The 16,245-nt window shown below is 45.7% G+C and overlaps 1 protein-coding gene across 1 annotated transcript in view; it reads right to left on the bottom strand.

Annotated features, from left to right (window-relative positions):
• Positions 1-16,245, bottom strand: part of LOC146805677 (amine oxidase [flavin-containing] A-like) — a 675,430-nt gene that overhangs the window by 494,218 nt on the left and 164,967 nt on the right. The gene's annotated exons all lie outside the window — the stretch shown is intronic.

Raw genomic sequence — 16,245 nt, 5'->3', positions numbered from 1 at the left:
ATTTAAGGAAATGAAACAAAAATGCAAGGGAGTATGAAAGGAAAACACTGAAAGGCAGGGGAGAAGGAAAATGTAAAGCAGAATGTTAGTAAAAATAGGCGTCATTAAAGAGTAAGTTATGGCAAAACCTACCTGCTACCTGGGAGGGGGCCTTTACTGAGACATTTCATGCCCTTACAACGGGTCATATGAATTGCAGTCTGTTAATCTAATTGCTGCATGCACTGCTATATATATATATATTTGTAAATGAGTGGTAATGTTATTATTTTGTATAGCTTTATTGCATATTACCAGTTTCTTCTACATTTGTATTAGTATTTTGTAGCTTTCGCTGTCCTTTTTATTTTTCTAATACATTTTACATGTGCACACACTCTAACATTTATCACTAATATGTTTTTGGGGTTTGAGACATTTCATAAAGCATGTATGCGCTGCGCCAAAAAAATGGTATATAAAGAAAAACGTTTTCAAAAGTGTGATTTAAAATTGTTGATTTCAAGTAATAATATACAGTGGGTGTCCGTTTGAAAAGTTTTGTTTGCAATATAGGAGTTGCAGGAGATTACTAGGCATAGGCAACAGTAAGATAACTTAGCAAGTTCCACCAATATACAAGTAACCAAAAAGGTTTTAAGAAGCGATACACCTGATCAATCCAATGATTTTTTTCTACTTAAGCTCTGAAGGATGAGAGCAGCGACGGCCTGTATAGGGCGTGTTACCGGGGCAGCGACGTGGGGCAGAGGAGGGGCAGGGTGGGGGGTTGCAAAATGCGGCATACGGCCGATTGCAGGTAAGTTACGAAAAAAATAAAGAAAACAAATTTTGTTGCGCGCGCTGCATCGCATTTGGCGATGCGCGCGCAACGAAATTCATTTTTTTTTTCCGTAACTTACCTGCAATCAGCCGTATGCCGCATTTTGCAACTCCCCACCCTGCCCCTCCTCTGCCCCACGTCACCGCCCCGGTAACACGCCCTATACGGGCCGTCGCTGCTTACGAGCACTCGCTTTTATAGCTGTTAAGTGACAACAGGACCTAGTGACACGTACACTGCAAAACCCACAAAAGATTCTTCATCGTTATTTTAAGGAAAGAGTCTGCTTTGATAGAGAAATGGTTTAATTAGCGTATCAATAAAAACAGTTATCGCAGACTGGCAAGCCAAGCTCCCACAGAGACAGGACCGTGTTATCCAAGATTGAAAGTCAGATACAGAGGTTTCTAGCCACATCTGTGGTTTTATTGTGTTTGTCCAGTTTAATTTTATTTATTAGCATGAATCGTACAAGCCCACAGCATTTGGAGCAAAACAAATATCATCTCAGTTCATAATAATTACACAATGGTACTTTAAACAGACACACTGTACATTATCAGTAATAAACCGTTTTTTAAAAATGCTTTGTGAAGCGTGGGCAGCGTCGGATTGGTAACGCAGGCACTCGGGCAATGCCCGAGGGGCCGGTGTCCAGGTCCAGCTGTGGGCTGCTTTTTTGAGCAGTCTGGGGGCCCAATTTGGGTGGTGTTGCTGTTGTTCGGATACAGCCAGCAGCCCAGTGTGTGTCTGAGTGGTCTTTCTGGAGGCAGACGGGCACTCATTACCTCCTGTTTAGCAACAGGCAGAGGTGTCACTCCCTTTCTCTCACTGGGCCGGTCCATTAATGTATGCATACTAAGCGGGGTAGGGGGCACGGGCAGAAGTGGCCTCACTGTTTCAGGTGTGTTTCACCAGTGTAAACTAATCAGTGCATTTTTTTACCCCCTCACCCTTATTTTTTAAATAAAATTTCGCCGAAGCAGTGTTTTGAGGAAAGGCAATATGCAAATGTGGGACACTTTTATTTAGCATGCCTGGGCCGATTTTTAATCCCAATCCAACCCTGAGTGTGGGCATGCTATTCGCAGTAGTAACGAGCTGTGTGCAGTGAGGAGGCAGCTACTGGGAAGAGGAGGAATTCTACAGCAGCGACTTCTCCCAGCACGAGGTCAGGACTGGTAACCCTTCGGTCACCATCTAGGGACAGGCAGAGATTGCACAGGCTGGGAGGGTGTGGGGCAGGGAGAAGAGAGGGCTCGCAATCTCACCATCAACACTTGGTCCTTTAGCCAGGTATCCCTCCTTCTGTATCTGCTGTCATCTACACCCTTGTAATTTTATACAGCATAGTTCAGTGGGTTGAGCAGTTGTTGCAGGGATCTGCGAGTGCGCTGGAAATCTGGAAAAAGGTAGGGCTGCCTGAGCCCTTATTCCTTATAATGTTGATAACAGTTGTTTTTGCAATAGTAGTAATCAATGTAATCAATACAAATAGACAGTTTAGCAGTTTAGCATCAACTGCTACTTGATTGCTGTGAGACACACCCACACAACTCTGACAGTGGACCTCCTTCATACCACTATTGAGGTTCACAGACTGCTCCCTTGATGCACCTCAGTGCTGACCAGAAGCCACCTACTGTGTATTAGTGGGACCCTCAGACAGCCCCTGGCCTGCAAAACCTATTCAATTCTAGAACTAGAGATCATGCCAATGCAACTCACTTGTGGCCAGAAGCACACTCAGCTGTTCGATAAATGGTGCCCACAGACAGCTCTGTCGATGCTCTTCACTCATGCACTGCAGCATGCATTCACAATTCAACGCTGTGTTTGAACTTTGTCGATGCATGACAACCCTGAAAACAACATTGACATTAGAATACTATGTCCCTAAAACAACACCTTTGTAGAGTTTGTGCCAGGTGTCTTCAGCCGGCACGTCATTACATTCTCGTGTGCCTCCTGACGCCCTTCTCTCACGAAGATCCTTGCACACAACCCTTTAACAGCTTTCCATTGTGGTACTTGTCAATCGGATTAATGAGGTTTAAAACCCTGGTGGCGGTTGGGAGTGTAAATGTTCCGGCACAGACTGGCCCACTGCACAACTGGTGGGGAAATACATCCTTCGGGTTCACTACTTCTTCCGGTAAATTTTTTTGTCTTTTACTCTCTCATAAATAAATGCTGGAAAAAAAAACTAGAAAGACCTCAGGGGCGCCCGAAGTTTCCCTCTACCAATAGTGAGATGCGTTAAGACACGAGAGGTCATAGAAAGGGCCTCTATTCAAGACAAAGTATTTTGGCGCTATACAGGAGCACTGTAGAACCAACGCAGGTTTAGTCCAAAAGTAGGCACGGGATGAATCCCAGAGTCGCCCTTGAGCCAGTGCTGTGTGCATCCACACATGCAGCCGTCGACCCCACTGACACCACAAACAGTGGAAACACAAGCCGTGCACTAGCCGAAATGAGGGGGCTGGTGCACGTGGCTGCAGAAGTACAGACAATGTTTCAAAAGTAGGTACCCCCACTCTTGCTCTAATAGCGCCCTGGGTGGACACAAAGGTTTCACCCTTGCTACGGCAAGTTGTCCCGTAGGTTTCGTGGATGGTGGCTTGTGTAATGAATTGCCTTATTCCTGTATGTAGATTTTTTGTACAAAGTAGTAACCAGACTTCCATCAGAAACATATACTTCGACATCCAGAAAATGTCATCCTTTGGGGAGCATAATTCAGACTGAATTTGATGTCGGCTGTCCTTGCATTAAGCCATCCATGAAACTGAAACAGATGATCTATATTTCCAGTCCATACCATGAAGATGTCATCTATATAGCAGACCAAATTTGAAATATATTGAACTAATGGATTGTTGTTATAAATATATTTCTCTTCGTATTTAGCCATAAACAACACTGCCAGCTCCGGGGCAAAGGGACAACCCATCGCTGTTCCTTTTGTCTGGAAATAAAAGTCACCACCAAATGTAAAATCATTTTTTCGGAGTGCAAAGTTGGCTAATTGCATTATAAATTCTGTGGGGACTCTGGCTGGTTTTGTTCTTTTCTCTAAAAAGGTTTCAATTGCCGATAGCACACGTTCTTGTGGTATCTGAGTTCGAATAATAGGTAAAATCATGTTAAATCTCTTTTTGAAGCTGGCTTACAAGAATGGTGCTCATTCTCTTGTTAGTAACCTCATGACGTAGAGAGAGTTAGGAGCTTAATTTTCTTCTCTCTTTTGTAGCTTTTGGTCCTGAAGAGAACCCCAAGATTGGAAAGCGGGGTTCGAAACGCGTCAACCGTGGTTTTTCCAAACAGTGTCACAGAAAGTGTTGATCCCTTACTGTTTTCAAATGCAGCAATATAGATGTGAATTGAGTTCAATCAATGTTTAAACATTGTAAGGAAGTGTTGTCAATATTACACTGTTTGAGTCTGGCCCGAAATACAAGGTTGAAAAAAACTGCAAATAACGTTATACCTGTTTGGGCTTGTTTGTCATGTGAATTTTTTGTGTTGAGTGTATTGTCGTTGTCTTCGATTATGTGTCATTTAATTTTGTATGTTTCATAATTTTGCGCATTTTGGGGATTTCCATTGTAAATTGGTGATGTTGTATTATAAGTGTCTCATTAAGTTGTGGTTGTGGTGTATGTTAAGATTTATATTTAAAATTGGACAATTCACTTGTGCCCCAACAAATAATAGAGGAAAGATTGATCAGTATTTGGCATTTTTGTTGTTGTTTTTTAATTATTGGGCTCAGCCTTACTGATAAGAGCCAGGACCCTTTGATGTTAGGAAGTGAATGAAAGGAGGCACAGAGACCAGCCCTCAGCTGGCTACATGAAGCCAGTGACTGCACCACTCGAAATTAAAGGGACGGTGAGCAGCGGGTGTGTCCCTATTGCTGGGGGGGAGTGGGAGGAGAGCAGCAGTACGATCTGAAGCACCTGTGACAAAGCCATTAGCAACACAGCCTCGCCATGACTTGAATGATGTAATTGCGCGTGACTGCGGCCGCCATCTTAAAGTGGGGCAATACGAAATAAAAACTGTAATGTTAGTAAATTTCTCTGCCCGTCGCAGCGTGTAACTGATAATAAATGTAAAAAGTTGTGGTCAGATTCCCTTTGCAGGGAGGAGGCGTTGGAAACAGCGCCCTCAGAAAACAGCCGCTTAATTTGACCTCAGTCTTTGAATGCAAAGCAAATGTAACATGAGGAGAACATGATTTACAACCCTGTCTACAGAAACAGACCTTGAGCGACTGAACTCATCCAGCGGTCTGGTCACATGGTGTTAGAGAAAGGGAAAATTAGTCCCTAAAAAGATGTTACAATGGGGCAAGTGGAATGGTACAAATACTGGGGCACGGCTCTGTGGGAGTAAACAACTAAGGTAAATGAGGGACAAGGAGAAAGGATTGACCACTGGCAAGCAAGGAATTTTTAAGGACATTGAAACAAACAAATCAAAAGCAGTGTGCTGGTTTAAGCAAACAAAGAAGTATATACTAAAGTATATACAAGCGGTCTCGAAAGCTCGACCTAAAAAAAGAGTAAGCCCACATGTAACTGGGGCAGTCTCCTGAGACAGTCGGAAACACTAAAAGGCGGGACTAAATAAGGTTAGTTACCAAACAAATGTAGGCATTTATGAAGGGCAGGAACTAATGGAAAAGATGGGAGGTGCTTTAAGCTACAGTCTAGATTATAGCATGCCTCACAGAGCAGCACATGTACTTTCTAGGCTCGACCTAAAAACACTGAGGCCCTATGCTGTTCTGGAGGACTCTGCAGGGCATATACCATAGCTGCCCAATAGCATTCCAACCCAGTACCTTGGGTTTGCCATACAATAATTAAACTTCTGGTATGATGCCCTACCAGATGCTGAACTATCGTGCACATCAATTTTCAGACAACAAAATTTATCCTGGCTCTGATGTGCTACTAGTGTATGGCACTGACCGCACTATCTGCTCTTCTTTAGATCCATCTTAATTAATAGGTGTTTAAAATATGTACAGAATTTACAATGTCTAATCTGTTTGAAGTCTCCTTGAATAAAAATCTCTTTGACTAACCTTTCTGGTAAGCAGTGCCCTCTGGCGTAAAGGTTAATTGGCTGTTATTACACTACTGCATTTTCTTTTTAAAGCTTGTTTGTGGTTAAAGGGAGATGTGCTAGTGAACTACTTGTGTTTATGCCTTAGTGCTTTCTACTCTATTTAATCTGCTCAAGGATCATTTGAAAGAGAGGTGGACTCTCTTGTCTGTGTAGACATCATGGAGTCACTTTTCAGTATTAACACAAACAGCATTTAATGTAATAGTTGTTCTACAGTTATCACAGTATGTCATCGGATTTCAGACCACCTGAAATTAAATACATTTAACCTACACAGGATTGTGTAAACCGCACCTCTGGTATATGTCTAGAAAATGTAATCAATGTGAAGTTCACTTGAATTAAAACAAATTCTTGGACTGGCCTTGATTGTGTGAATCGCAAAACTGTAGTGAAGTGTAACTTAAGGTTATGCTAAGACTTCCTGGTCCTGCTGGGGTGCTCATAGGTCACACTTCCTGTGGCTGTACCAGTCCCTCCCAATCATCCTTTGGAATGCTGAGATTACTTTCCTTGGCTAAACTAACACAGAGCTGGTTGTTGACACTCTTTCAAACAGGGCAATCTGTGTCACACCTAGATAGACTCATCAAGACCCAAAAGAAATGGGATGCCTTCCTGATCTGTTCATTTTATGTGAACAACACCACTGGTATAAGAGGTTATGATAGTCAGTTTTGTGTAGTGCACGTTCACCATCGGTTTCTTGGTGCTCAGGCAAAACCAGACAAATGAGCAAGCTCAATGATAGCATCTTTAATTTTTTTCTGCATTTTGTGAAGTCCGATTTGTGCCTAGGTATCAAAGCAAGGAATTCCATAAGGCAGGCTGTACAATGCACTTTCCTGTACTACTATTCCTGCATTTATTGGATTTAAGCATCATCTGGATTTAATATATCCTTGGGCTGTTCTAGTCTTGCATTATTACCACTACAAGTATAAAGGGTAATCCGCATTTTGGCTCGAATTTTAAGGTCTTCTACAGGCATCCAAATGGCAATCATCCTCTGGTTAACAACGGAATTAGAAATCTAAGTCACTACTATTATTGTTTAAATCACAGATTACCGGCACTACTCCCAATAGGTGAGCCATACTTATTCATATGCCCTCTCTCTACTCTGAGGCCCTTTTAGGATTGGCATAATAATGTACATATGTATTTATAATGGACTAATGCTTGGGTTGATTACAGGTTTTCGAAGGACCCTTCATATAGTGATTATTACTTGGTTGGCTGAGCACTCCTCTAATATACTAGGGTAAGCCTACATATATATGGAACGCAACTATACAGTTTGATGTGGATTGGGAGATAATGGTTGATTGACAAAAACCCTCTATACATAGATGGAGCAGTGATGTGTTTTCTAGCTAACAGCATGGCTTTCTTGTTGATTAGATATTCGTTTGATATTACTAGGTAACGGGTTATCTCCTGCATGTGGGTCCCAATATGTGACTACCCTGACCCTGTGATCTTTATTTAATATGAATATTCAATGTTGAGTGTTGAATCTCTCTATACAAACACATTGAACTCGTAAACAGTTAGGTCATATGAACAATGGATAATGTTATAGGGTGGAATGTCTCTCTCCCTCACAAGCTTGCCCACAAATGAGTGAATAAAAATGCAAGACATTTGGTACACTAAGTCATTGGTGGTGGCATTGTGTGTTTTGATACCTCTATAAAATGAAGTGCATGAATGGATGTGAAATGTCATTTTTAGGTTACGCATAGCGTTGGAGCGCAATGCGCTGTTCGCTTTGCGAGGCATGCAGCATACAGTATAGTGGGGAAAGCTTTGCCTACTTTCCGTCCATGTTTTTCATTGGCTTGAATCGTAAATGCTGCATTCTGATTTGTTTTCGGCTTGTTTGTCCCTCCTCCTCACGGCCATGTCGTCATTTTTCTCTTTCCATTGCTATCGGCCCCTTTACTTTATAAAATCTTTTGTTCCCCTGCCCCCCCTTCCCTCCAGCAGTCTGTAACTTCACTGCCCACCACCCCCCCCCCACTCCCGATCATGCCTTCTTGGACGCCCGCACGTTTGTTTATAATGCAATAGGTCTCTCATAATACAAGTCCTATTGCATTTATAAATGCTTGTTTTCTCCTGGGATTGGCTAGCAGAGTCTCGCAATTTATTTTGCCTGACCTGTCCAGACGGCTATGTTACGCATGCATCCAGCAGCCTCTATACAGATGCTGCTGCGCACGAAGAGGAAGGTGTTTACCAGGACCCAGGCAGCCGCCCAGTAGAGCAGGAAGAGAAGCGGGCTGCGCCTGAACATCCACAGCTGCAGCCTCTTCAGTAGTGCCGGGGGTCACATAGTGACACGGGGGAGGTACAGACGACCCATCCCGCTCTTTGCTTCAGTCTCCTTAGAACAGCCGGCCCTCCAACCCCCAAAAGGAATATGCTACTTACCAGTATGCATCTGTTCTTGGCATGTAGAGCTGCAGATCTACACACTTGTGCATAGATCGCCATCTGGTGTTGGGCCCGGATGTTTGCAGTTTGTTTTTCCTCTTGGAAAGTCTTTGGAAGTCACGAGGTCGGTGACTCCTCCTTTGGATCGTATTGCGCCTGGGCTTCGGCTCCATCCTCAGATAGTTTTTCGCCAGCAGGGAAAGATGGAGCGTAGTAGTAACAGTGAAGATGCCCATGTGTGTGCTATCTAAATAAGATAAACTGGGACAGATACAGGTAGCCGGGGAGGCGGGTGGGCGTGTGTAGATCTGCAGCTCTACATGCCAAGAACAGATGCATACTGGTAAGTAGCATATTCCGTTCGAGGCATATGAGCTGCAGATTACACACTTGTGCATAGATTATATAGCAGTACCCACCGTTAGCGGCGACCCCCGGTATCTGTTGCAGTGGTTTGAAATAACGTTTTGAGTACAGCCTGGCCCACACTAGCTTGTTGCTTAGTTTGCACATCTACACAATAGTGTTTGGTGAAAGTGTGCGGTGTTGACCATGTAGCTGCTTTGCAGATATCATCTAATGGGATGTTCCCTAAGAATGCCATGGAAGCCTCTATTTTTCGTGTAGAATGGGCTTTCGGGGGAATGGATAGCTTTCGCTTTGCTTTATGGTAGCAGATTTGAATGCATTTTACAATCCACCTAGCTATCCCCGATTTTGAGATGGGGTTACCTTTGTGCAGTGGAGAGAAAGAAACAAACAGTTGTTTGGTCTTACGGAAAGGTTGTGTTCTTTGAATGTAGTAGAGTAAGGCTCATTTGACATCCATTGTGTGAAGAGCCCTTTCTGTAACGGTCTGTGGTTGCGAGAAAAATACTGGTAGTTCTACTGTTTGGTTTAGGTGAAAGGGAGAAATGACTTTAGGGAGGAATTTTGGGTTGGTACGGAGAACAACCTTGTTATGGTGCATTTGGAGAAAGGGTTCTTGAATGGTAAGTGCTTGTATCTTACTGACCCTTCTAAGGGAAGTGATGGCTACAAGAAAAGCGGTTTTCCATGTTAGGAATTGTAGTTCGCATTTGTGCAGAGGTTCGAAGGGAGGCCCCATTAGCCTTGTGAGAACGATATTTAAGTTCCACACAGGTGAGGGTGGCACTCTGGGGGGAATTATTCTTTTAAGGCCTTCCATGAAGGCTTTGATGGCAGGCCCTCTAAAGAGTGATAGATGTTGCCTGTTTTGTAGGTAAGCTGCAATAGCTGCGAGGTGAGGTCGAATGGACGTGTAGGCTAGGTTGCACCTTTGTAGGTGGAGTAAGTAGCCTATGATTTGTTGAATGGACACGTCCAGTGGATTGATGGTGTTGTTATGGCAATAAACAACAAAACGTTTCCACTAAGCGGCGTAGCACGCTCTAGTGGTAGGTCTTCTAGCTTCTTTGATGACGTTCATACAGTCAGGGGGAAGATTTAGGTATCCAAATTCTAGGATTTCAGGAGCCAGATCGCAAGTTTGAGCTGCGCTGGGTCCGGGTGTTTGATCGCTCCATGGTTCTGGGTTAAGAGGTGTGGAGAGAGGTGTAGTTTTTGGTGCGGTACTACAGATAGTTCCAGCAGTGTGGTATACCACGGTTGTCTGGCCCACGTTGGAGCTACTAGGATTAGTGTGAGGGAGTGTTGTTGTAGTTTGCGCACCACTAGTGGAATGAGTGGGAGAGGCGGAAAAGCGTACGCAAATCTGCCTGACCAGTTCATCCATATCGCATTTCCTTTGGACAATGGGTGTGGGTATCTGGCGGCGAAGCTTGGGCATTTTGGTGTTTTCGTGGGTGGTGAATAGGTCTATCTGTGGATGCCCCCACATTTGAAAATACGGGTGCAGAACTTGCGGGAGAAGCTCCCACTCGTGGATCTGTTGTGTCTGCCTGCTGAGCAGATCTGCCACGGTGTTTTGGACTCCTGGGACATGCTGAGCTAGGAGAAAGATTTTCTGGGGTATTGCCCATCTCCATATGCTCTGTGCTAGGTGAGAGAGCTGTGGAGAGTGTGTGCCGCCTTATTTTTGAGTATAATACATGGCTGTCATGCTGTCTGTTCGGATCAGGACTGCCTTGCCTGAAATTTGAGTTTGAAAAGATTTTAGGGCTAAGAAGATTGCTAGTAACTCCAGATGGTTGATATGGAGTAACTTTTGTTGAGGTGTCCACTTGCCCTGTGTGGTGAGATGTAGTCGATGAGCTCCCCAGCCGGAGAGCGATGCGTCCGTTGTCAGTACTATTTGAGGAACCGGGTCCAGGAACGGTCGACCTTTGGAAAGGTTTGTGGTGTTCCACCACTGCAGAGAGCGATGGGTGCGACCGTCTACCAACACCAGATCTGTTAATTGACCCTGGGCCTGGTTCCATTGGCGCGCTAAGCACTCTTGGAGAGGACGCATCTGGAGTCTTGCGTGAGGCACTATGAAAATGCAAGAGGCCATCATCCCTATTAGTTGCATAAACACTCAAGCTGGAAGGGAGTGTTGTACTATGAATTTTGTGCGTAGAGATTGAATGCTTGCAATCCTGGCAGGATTGGGGTAGGCTAGTGCTCTTGAGGTGTCTATGGTGGCACCGAGGTATTGTTTTATGTGGGATGGTTGGAGATGGGACTTCTGGTGGTTTACTGTGAAGCCCAGCTGGTGGAGTAGTTGAATGGTGGTAGACGTGTGTTGTACACACTGATTGTATGACCTGGCTTTTATCAGCCAGTCGTCTAAGTATGGGAAGACGTGGATGTGTTTTCTTCGCCAATGTGCTGCTACCACTGCTAGGCACTTGGTGAATACCCTTGGCGCTGTTGTGACTCCAAACGGGAGCACTTTGAATTGGAAGTGTTGTCCGTCCACTACAAATCTGAGGTACTTCCGGTGAGCTTTGTGCACTGGAATGTGGAAATAGGTCTAAGGTGGTCAAAAAGTCGTTTTGGGAGAGGAGCGGAAGTACCTGCTGAAGCGTTACCATATGAAAATGGTCGGAGTGTATGTATGTGTTTAGGGGCCGGAGATCTAGGATGGGCCGCGGAGTCTCGTCCCTTTTTGGTATGAGAAAATATAGGGAGTAGACTCCCATGTTTTGTTGGTTGGTAGGAACGGGTTCTATTGCCTGTTTCTGTAGGAGGGAGATTACCTCCTGCTTTAGGAGTATTAAATGTACTTGTGACATTGGGCGCTGCCTGGGTGGAATGTTTGGGGGGTAGATATTAGTTCTAGGCAGTAGCCTGACCGAATTATTTGTGTTACCCATTTGTCTGAGGTGATGGTAGCCCAGACGGGAAGGAAATGTTGGAGTCTGCCCCCGACCGGAGTGGAATGGTCTGGGGGGAGCGGGGGGAAGTCATTGGGTAGGCGTTGTGGCAGAGCGGGCGTAGTTTGTTTTGCCTCTGTCTTTATTATTGTTACCCCTATAGCCGCCTCTTTGATAACCCCTCGTGAAGGTGGACTGAGTGGGGGATTTGTATGAAGTGGACACGGTGTCTGAGGAGCAGCCTCTAGATGTACTTCGAAAGGAAGCGCGGCGAAAGGAGCGTCTAGGAGGGTGTGACTGTAAGGCTCCCATGGACTTCGCCGTATCCGTATCCTTCTTCATTTTTTCTAGGGCCTCATCCACCTTTGGGCCAAATAGATGTTCCTGGTCAAAGGGATGGTTAAGGATGGAGGCTTGTACCTCCGGTTTAAACCCAGATATTCTTAGCCAAGCATGGCGACGGAGGAGGACGCTGGTATTGATGGCCCTGGAAGCTGTGTCTGCTGCATCTAAGGCACAGCGTATAGAGGTGTTAGTGATAGTCTTACCCTCTTGAATTAGTTTGTTGGCCCTAGCTTTATATTTTTCAGGGAGGTGGTGCATTATGCTTTCTAACTCGTCATAATGTGCCCTGTCATATCTGGTCAATAGCGCTTGAGTATTGGTGATACGCCACATATTGGCTGCTTGTGACGCAGTGCGCTTTCCTGAAGCGTCCAGTAGCTTTGACTCTTTGTCAGGTGGTGGTGCTTCGCCTGACACCTGGGAATTTGCCCTTTTACGTGCAGTCGACACCACTAGAGAATCTAGTGGCGCTGGCCCTCTGATGTAGGAGGGATCTGTGGGGGCAGCTTTGTATTTCTTTTCTATACGTGGGTTAATGACCCTGGCCCTAACTGGGTCCTTAAAAACTTCTGGTGCATGCTTTACCACTCCTTTAAGCATAGGTAATATGGAGGTAGACCTATGTGTGGTGTCGAATGTGTCGAGGAGGAAATCTTCCTCCACGGGGTCGGTATGCAAGTCTACCCCGTGATAGTGTGCCGCCCTTTGAAGTAGATGGTGGAACACCAATGAGTCTTCTGGTGGAGATGATCTGGAGGGGTAAAGGTCATCTTGTGGGACGTTGGGGATATCAGGGATATTGTAGTCATCCGATGGGTCTGGGGATCCTGTAGGAGTGGGGTCTCCTGTGGGTAGGTCCTGGGGGACATCCCCTATGTCATCATATGGGTCCCCGTGATCATTATCGTGTGGAGAAGGGGTGGGAGAATGATGAGGTTGGGGTGGAGACGGCGGAGGGGGTGGAGGTGGAGAAGGTAGAGGAGGTGGAAGAGGTGGGGAAGGTATGCTGAACGGAGAGGTAGCAGAGTCCTTCCTCTTTGGAGGCGGAGGTAGAGCAGGCTTCTCCAAATGTCTCTTTTTGGAAGAAAGTGTTAAATGTCCAGTTTTTGGATCCTTGGTGACTGTTTTTTGCAAGGGATCCGGTGTAAATAAGTCCGGTGAGGCTGGTCTGTCCGTCGGCGCCGAAGGCGTCGGGGCCGTTGGCTTTTTAGGCTTTTCTGTGCCGGTTCGTTGTTTGGAACCTGGTTTGGGAACCTCCGGACGCTTTGTCGGCGGCGAGATGGGTTTCGGCCTCGAATTGTCGGTGCCGGTGGCCTTGTGTGCTTTGGTCGGCACCGAAGGTGGTGTCAGTGCCGAAGAGCTAGGTTTCGACCCCGAGTGCTTCGGTGCGGGGCTCGGTGTTGATATGGAGGTCGGCTTCTTTTTCGTTGCTGAAGCGTGTTTATCGGCACCGAGGATAGGCTGGCTCGAGCCCGAGTCGCCGGAAGGCTTGCTCGGCTTCTTCACCAGGCCCGAAGGTGCGGTGTTGGAAGCAGTGTCCTTGGTCTTGCCTAGGCCCAGAGGCGAAGGTGTGACCAGAGCCTTTTTCGGTGCCGGCAGGGGTGTTGGGGGGGGATCAGTACTCACAACCCTCTGCGCCGGGGTGATGTCCTCCACATCTGAGTCGTCGGCCTCGGAAGTGCTGACGAGGCCCTCTTCGGTGTAACGCTCTGGAGCGTTGATGCCTTCTCCGAAGATGTCGTCCGGAATCGTCGTTGAGGATTGCGCCATAGTTCTTCTGGCTCTTCGGTCCCGAATAGTCTTTTTGGACCGGAAGGACTTACACGCCGGACAGTCTCGAGCCTCGTGTTCAGGGGAGAGGCAGAGATTGCATACCTCATGGAGATCGGTGTGGGGAAATTTGGACCCACATCGAGGGCACTTTTTAAATGGAGTCCTTTCCATTAGCCAGGACCGAAGCTTGGAGAGGCCCGAAGGCCGCCGTCGACGACTGGAACTGAAGGTCCGTGCCGATGAGAAGGCGCGTCGAGTGGGGGAGATCGCGATCGAAACAATACCGCGGTTTGGGGTGAGGATTGGGCGTCGACCGTCGAACTGGAAGCTGTTCGGAACCGGAGCGCGAAGATTACATCCGAGCCCGATGGCGGAAAAAAACAATCTGAGGATGGAGCCGAAGCCCATGCGCAATACGATCCAAAGGAGGAGTCACCGACCTCGTGACTTTCAAAGACTTTCAAAGAGGAAAAACAAACTGCAAACATCTGGGCCCAACCCCAGATGGCGATCTATGCACAAGTGTGTAATCTGCAGCTCATATGCCTCGAACTTGACTTTTCTTTGTCTGTCTGCTTGCCTTTGCGTGCGTTTCCTTTTGCAAGCCCTCTGCTGCTTCTGGTTGTAATTTGAGGCATGTTAAGCAGTGCTTCCTTCACAATTCCTTGTGTTTCAAAATGTCGTACTTCCAAGACATCTTCAGGTATGCTTCATGAACATGTATTTAGCATGTGTGTTGTTGGTTGGAAGGAATGTACCACCAGGCTCCGTATGAGGTGCATATCTGCTATGGTGCTCCGGAGGAGGTTTAGATATGTACTATGCCTTCTTTTCCCGACTCCCCTTCAAATTGTAATTACTACTGTCCGTGGTGTTCTTCAGCCTCGCTGCTGCAGGACAGGTCATCTTCACACTGCCAGTACAAACACACAATCTGAAATATATACACACATTCAAAGCAGCTAGGCAAACAGCCATGCAAACAAAGGAATATGGACGGGCAAACAGGTAGAGTATGGACGGGTGAATAGCTGACTGGATGGATGGATGAAGGGACGAAGGGACAGATAAATGGACGGATTGTGCTCCAGAAGAGCAAATAGGTGGTGCAATAAAACAGCAAATGTGGTGGGTGAAGAGAAAGAAAGCAGGAAAAATGGAGCCCATGTGTAGATGAGATGAAGAATTGTTGGATGGATGGATCTGTCAATGGATGGTTGACTGGTTTTGGCTGTGTGGAAGGCTTCATATGGCTACTTGAATGGATGGATGAATGGCCAAATGGATGATTGCTGGATCACAGGTGGCTGGACGTATAGAGGGGTGGATGGATCATGGATGGATTGATGTATGAATGGATGGATGAATATCTGGATAGATAAATGGATCAATAAATAGATGGATGGAGTGACTAACCAGACAGAAACGTGGTAGGCTAGTGGAAGGCCGTTTGAACTGATGGACAAACACACAGACAGTACGGAAGGGGGCAAGGCTCTCTACAGATGGGGATGGAGGTACACAGACATCTTATATTTAATCCAGTCTTCCAGTTTTGATGGCTGAGTTTCTACCTTTCCACGTCTTGCAGTCTGAAAAGATGCTTTAATATTTAATGACATTTTGCAGATGAGCGCTGAAAACAAACAACACGTGTAACCAGCATACACACAGTACGGAACAGGAACAAAAACATCTTAATTATTATGTTCACAAATTCACTCGAATGTACAGAAAACAACAGTGAGGTTTTTTTGTGTTTTCAAATGGCATGAAATATGGGCGCAACCTTGTGAGCTTTCATGTCTTCCTGTTGTCTTCTCCGTTGAACAGAATACCGACAGCACCCGTACGCTTTGAAGTTCACCAGCATTAAAGACACCACCAAGATGATCCAGGTGAGAATTAGTTACAACCAGGCGGTGGATGTAAGTTACAACGTATACTACGTGCTCTACCTTAATGATTAAAGAGAAAAACTGAATTTTCTTTGTAGGCTCTTTGAAGAGCCTGACTGCCAAGACTGTTGTATTGCATTTTTAAAAGTAGATGTTTTATTCACCCCCCCCACAACCTGTTCACAATTAGCACTCAAATCGGGTGCTATACTCACCCCTGTGATGGCAGCAGCCACCCTGCCTGCTTTAGGCTTCTGCACTAATTTGCTTCCAGTTTGTTTCATGCTTCAAAGATTTCATTCTGGAATAACTGAATCATTTCAGTTTCTTCATTGACACTATCAATGGTGCAGTTACCAAAAAAGCCAGCTATTGCCGCACTCCCATGCTAGATCAACAATGTCCTCAAATAAGGACCAATGTAGAAAGCTAGATAAGTCCAAAATATGCAGGAAACCATACAAAAAATAAAATGTTTCACAGTTCCACTGGATCGGATGAAAAGTCGTCAAAGCTTCAGTTTCATATGTTCTTTTTA

The sequence above is a fragment of the Triturus cristatus genome, chromosome 8 (assembly GCF_964204655.1).
Source record: "Triturus cristatus chromosome 8, aTriCri1.1, whole genome shotgun sequence".
Taxonomy (NCBI): Eukaryota; Metazoa; Chordata; class Amphibia; order Caudata; family Salamandridae; genus Triturus; species Triturus cristatus.
This window is presented reverse-complemented; position numbering and strand designations above follow the sequence as displayed.